Source organism: Astatotilapia calliptera, chromosome 7 (assembly GCF_964374335.1).
Source record: "Astatotilapia calliptera chromosome 7, fAstCal68.1, whole genome shotgun sequence".
NCBI classification, from domain to species: Eukaryota; Metazoa; Chordata; class Actinopteri; order Cichliformes; family Cichlidae; genus Astatotilapia; species Astatotilapia calliptera.
In genome coordinates, this window is record NC_137428.1 from 48,973,147 (window position 1) to 48,979,185 (window position 6,039).

Sequence of the window (6,039 nt, forward strand, 5' to 3'; positions counted from 1 at the left end):
TTATGTGACTCACCGGGATATCTTCCAAGGGAAAATTCCCACATTCACAGAGTGGGAACTTTTAGTCTTTTTCAGTGACTTTAAGCACTTGATGAGTTTTTGTAAACAAAAACTGTAGATGAAGTGGTCAGAAATGCAGGGTCAATCTCTGGGTGCCTGGGAAAAAGACAGTGTGGGATGTTTGAACAATGAAATCACGCATGTGAATAGGATGTCCGCGGTTAGTTGTGATCAAAGGTTATTAAATGGGAGCTGAATAAATGAGCGTGTGCATAAAACTGCATGCAGCCATGCCCAGTGCAATGTTTTTAAGTGATGTTGATTTCTTATCATTTCTAAAGGACAACTGATTATATCCTTCGAACCCCATTTTTATTAATAAGAATGATAAAAAAAATGAATCTCATCACAGCTCATAATTTCAGTGACATTTAACAGCGAGTGTTAATTTCATACCCGCAATCAATCTGAAGAAGATTTCCTGTTGTTTTTCTTATTTTATGAGCTGTGTAACAACACACGGCGGTTGATTCTGCATTTCAATGATACACCGCAGAATGATGTGAGGAGGTTCTGGTGAGCTCCATGGCGAGTGCTGCATGAATCGATTCTAAATCACTGTTCTGAAATTAACAAGATGGCCTCCTGTCGGGTGGTGCAGGATTGTGGTAGGACTCGACTTAAGCGGTCAAAGAAGTGCAGGAGACTGATGCTGTCCAGCAAGTGATTTATTCACCATTCTGTGGCCCAAGAATATTTACAAAGAAACAAATAAGAAACTCAACTCTATAATAAACTCAATTCAAATAAACATAACTGAACTTAAATCAACGGAAATTAAGGTCAAACTGCACACAGCTACACTGACCTGAACCCTTCTCCTGAAACACCTGAGTTCGTCTGCTTAAATAGTCCCCTTAATCAAACACTTTCTCCTCTGGACTATTCCATTCAGTAGGTAGGTGAGATGAACATGATTATATTCATCCTCTACTACTCCTCTTGACTGGCAACATAAACTCTGGTGTAATCAATACATATCACAACATTAAATCTATTTCTTTATAAACCCTTTAAAATCAACTTTATTAAATTATAAGAATTCTTCCCCTCCTGCCCTTGGTCTCTTCCTGTGACCTCAGATGAACCCAGAAGGTATAAAGCAGGAAGTAGAACTACATTTCCTCCTTTTGCTTCTGGAAGACAGGTAGGTAAAGGTAAGTTCAAACAATACAAATTAACAGTTGAAATAAATAACATGTTAACTTAACAAACTTGCATGAATTGATTTAAACCAAGATGTTATATTATATAATCTGTAAAAGTGCAGAACATAAACAAACCCGGGATAGTAGATGTTTGCCTATTGCAGATTACATGTGAAATATGGTTAAATCAAAACAAGAATGTTAACTAAGAATGTAGACAAATGGTCTTCTCACCCACTTTGTCACAAGGATCTTGATAACTTGAATAATGCTGAAGTCGTTTGAAAGGAGGTTTTGAATATCCCCCCTCAAAAGAAACAAAACTGTCCCATAGACACTATTAGGATATGTCTATGTGTGTAGGCTTCGTGCAAAATTGACACCCACTCTTGTGTCCCACCAGTGTTGCAGCTCAGCTCTATGAATTCAGCAGCACTGGGCCTATTTTTTAGGTGTTTATGTGAGTTACGATGTTTCTTCCCAACAGACCTTGGCTGTCTTTCTCTCTCGATCGGTGCATCTCTGTCTCTTTTGTTTCTCTTCCTTTGTCTCTTCATCTCACTCACTCTGCTTTTCTCTTCCTTTCTTTTTACTCAGTGCACAGGGGCCATTGTAAAACACTGGCCTGAGTCCCAAGCCCTCAGGAGGCTCAGAGGCTCAGGGTTGACTGATCGCTGGATTTCACCACAGGCTCCCAGAACGGGGATTGTTGAAGAAGCTTTTCCTTCCCACTGAGACCCCTGTGGATTAAGGATTCCTGGCTTCTGTTGCAATAATAAGGCCTCACACACTGCCAAAAGAAAAGACTGCAGCAAAGCTCTGCACTGCTTTAACCGAACATTCTGTACATTGTCACATTTTGCACCTTTATAATTTGTTCTTTTTATTTTGCGATCTGCTCACGTTGAAAGAGTGCAGTTAAATCTGTGTTTGCAATTGAATAATCTAATTCCTGACATATTTTCTCCATGAATATGTACTTAAAGATTGAAAAGGTTGTTGCATAGGCTCCTGCCCACATACAGACACCAGTTCAAATAAACACATCGGTGTCTACATACATTACTGTACATATATAGATGCCAGTAGCAGCTTTGTAGCAACTAAGATGCACTGAAAAAAGATGCATATGTTTCCCTTGTTGCTCTTTGCTTGCACTTTATTACTCACTCAGCACTCTCTGCTGTGAGTGCCAATAGGTCGAATCAGAATGTCAGAGTGAGTCAAGCGCAATAAAGCTGAAACAAATCACAGAGCCTATAAAGATACTAAGAGGGAAGATGGAAAAGGAAAAGTTTATAAAAACAACAACTATAATGTCTTTTTAATCATCTAAACAGCAGTGTCTGCAGCTTCAATAAATACATGAAATGCTTTCAAACACAGATAAAAAGATATGAACATATTTGGTGTTGTTTTTTAAAAATAGAATTTCTGTAAAAATGACAATAATATGTGAAAATGTTTAAATATCATGTATAATGTATAGATATATAGACTACACATTGTTGTTAGTGTTTGATATTTCATCTTATTATTGATAAGTCATACATTTTTGCAGCCCAACATCACGGCCATATTCACACTAGCAGGAAAAATGTAAATGTTATGGCATAAAACATCCAAGCTAGGTTTGAAAAAGTAATGAAAGGCTGATATTTGCATTCTTAATATTTTTATGACTGAAAAGGAGAAACCAGGTGATCTCAGTTAAACCGGAACAGCTTTAAGCAGTTTCACTGACAGCTGAGCTAGCACTAGCAGCTACACAAATCGCTGTTGGTAGCTGTACCTTTACACAGCTGTACAATAACAACCATATGCAGCAATTTAACATCTATACCATGTGGCATTTTCAGGTAAGCTGAGTGGCATGTTAGATTTTTAGCTCGCAAACTGACATTAGCCGTGCTTGTTCCTGGGTGGATGTTTGTTTGCTAGCTGATTCAGGAGATCAAGAGAAGCAGTAGGCACATTTCCGGCTTGTGGAAGGGGAAGTATGTTTGTGTTCTGCATTTTCATCTTGGTGTAGAAGGCAAACCGTCTGTAAACAGTGTTAAGCATTTTTTAGAAATCATTTCCCAACAAGCAAGTCCCACATCAAAAGTAATTCATCTGTTTTAAAGGATTTATACAATATGCTGATGGACTGTTGCTGTGTTAAAACATAAAAGAATGAACTGAGACTGGAGAAGTCTCAGTTGGATAAGTGATGCAATATCTCTCCCACTGAAAACAAATTTCCTAAGTAATGAAAACGGGGGACTTGGTATCCATCTATCTCTATCTAGCGATGCGCTGCACCAATAAATATCCATTAATTTGAGCTCTTTCTATTTTTTTTTAAACTAATTGAGTCTATAGGAGAAACTGAGAAACAAAGACACAAGGGACAGGATGGAACAACCAAGATAGAGACTGGGCCTAAGTCCCTGTTAGCCACCTCCACACAGTGGGACGCTTATGTGATGTTGATTGGCTTTGGTACAGTAGCAGTACTCATTGCTAATGACATATCCAGGCAACTGCAATTGAGCTGTAGTTCCAGATGGCTCTCTGCGGTGTTTTTGACGCCACAGCCTTCTCCATGCAAATTAGTAGCAGAGACTGACCACCATTAGCTCTTTATGGAAGTCAGAATCCATTAACACCATTGTGTTAATGGAATCTGACTTCTGAATTTCAATCTGACTTGGCACTGCCTCAAAAAGCCACTGCTCTCTCATCATCATGCTGTCCTTCTAGCCCTGCAATAAAGCGGGGACAAAATGATCTGTGTTTTGGACACAGTTGTGAACAGTCAAACAGAGCCTTCTGGAGCCACAATTTCTACCAGTTAATACAAAGAAATGTAATTTAATGCAGAGAAAGAATGTAGTAAATGAACAGTAATGACAAAGTTGGACTCTAACACAGCAGCACTACTGATGCGACCAGATGCTAAATTCTGCACAGTTTAGAGACTTGACACACTGCCAGTTAATTAATTGTGTCTCTCTAGTGCAAAATACTACCAACACACCAACCGACATCCTCCAGGCTGAGTAGCTCAGAAAGCATCCATCTTAGTGGCCTCCTTCAACTTGAGCAGTATATTTTAAAGTAAGCTGGACAAATGACAAAGGGACAACTTTCCTATTGTACAATAGCAGGGATTACAGAAACCCTCTTTCCTGCTCTCCCTAAGGTGAGGGGAAAAGTAATTGCTGGACTTTTGGACTTGATAAAACCAAGCTAGAGATAAATGGGCAGCCTCCATGGTTGAGTCTCAAAGGAAAACTAGACAATAAGTCTTTTGTTAATCCTTTCCCCTTGCTTTGCGATCTCTGAAAAAGCGGTTGACAGATGTTTAAGAGAAGGAGAAAGTGGTAGATGTGGTGGTGGATCTCAGTGCTGTTAACAGTCAGATACTTGCTTTGAGTTATTCTTTTATTTGGGTTTATATTTTGCTACTGCAAAAATGTGGATCAAACATGATCCTACAAAGGTCTTTCAGTATCTGTCTACAGGCTATGAGCTACTGTGGAGAACTTGTTTGTCTTTCTACTGATATTGATCGGTCAGATTTCATAGTACCACAAAATTGATAGACTGTATCCCTCAAAACATGATGGAGATACATGAGCTGATACATAAGTTGTGAATATTAGCTCAAATTCACACAGATATGCAGCAAATCAGCCTTTTCCACTGTTTACAATGTCTGCACACCAGCAGGTGCATTGCAAAGATATACAAAAAGCCAATGCTATTAGGGTTTTTCACTCTGTTATAGCTGCAAAGGCCTGGTTTCAAAGCAAAGAGCTAGAAAATGAACACTTTACACAAATTTATGAGCTGGTTAATTATTTAGACACACCTCCACCAGTTCCTTACTGAGGTAGTACTTGCTGAGAGGCTGGAGTCAGGAAGCATGAGTAAATAGTATGATACTATCCGATGGTAGCAGGTGCTAACCTACCTACAGCTAGCTTGATCGGTTAATAACTTGCTGATAGTCCCTTGAACACCAGCAGAAACTGTGTTGCTGGTGTTTGACGTCAGCCTCCACCGCTATTTTCAAATATCTATGTGGTGATATTTGGAGAATTAGCAAACACTAGTTGATAGAAGTTGCATATTTGTGGAGAGACCGTACCATGCACAAAAACAAAACAATTTAATTTCAGTCCTCATTTTATTGGGTGCACAGGTCATGTGGCACAGTAGGTTTAGTCTAACTCAGACCCAGAGCAAATAATATTGTTTGACTGATGGCCCTTAATATAAAGACTTCGGACTTTACGTTTCCCAATTTTTGCTTTGAGTTATTTTGTTATTTACATAATAATGTAAATAACCTAATAATTATCCTTATTGCTGTTTTAGAGGAGCGGTGCTTCAAAGGATAGTTGCAGATTTCTGTCAGAATCTGCAGATTATACAGTACAAATAAAATGTTCACGTTTCTCCAATGTTGTCTTCCCAACAGTTTCACTAACATCTACACTTATTGGCCAGGAAGCGTTTGCGATGTCTTCTCCGGTGCTGATAATTGGCGTCTGTCTTGTGTCAGTGACGTAAAAGACGGATTTAATGCGACATGACCGTTTAAACAGCAGTCGCTTTCTAAAATATCGGATATGTATCGGATTCAGTGCCACATACGAAAGTGACCCAGATCGGATTTGAAAATATCGGATTTGTGCCGTTCACACTGTCATACTACGATCGGATATGGGTCGCATAGGGTCAAATAAATCTGATTCGATGCGCTTTCACCCGCAGCGTGAACGTAGCCTTTGAATATTTGTTAGTGTAAGCCCACTGTGTCAATACCTCAAACCTCATA

The 6,039-nt window shown here is 39.1% G+C and overlaps 1 long non-coding RNA gene across 1 annotated transcript; it reads left to right on the plus strand.

Moving 5' to 3' along the window:
• Positions 1 to 569: 569 nt before the first annotated feature.
• LOC113027440 (uncharacterized) lies at positions 570 to 3,456 on the plus strand. The gene is made up of 3 exons (XR_003273054.2): positions 570 to 1,217; positions 1,612 to 1,668; positions 1,806 to 3,456. It is a non-coding gene; the product is annotated as an uncharacterized LOC113027440 (long non-coding RNA).
• Positions 3,457 to 6,039: the final 2,583 nt, after the last annotated feature.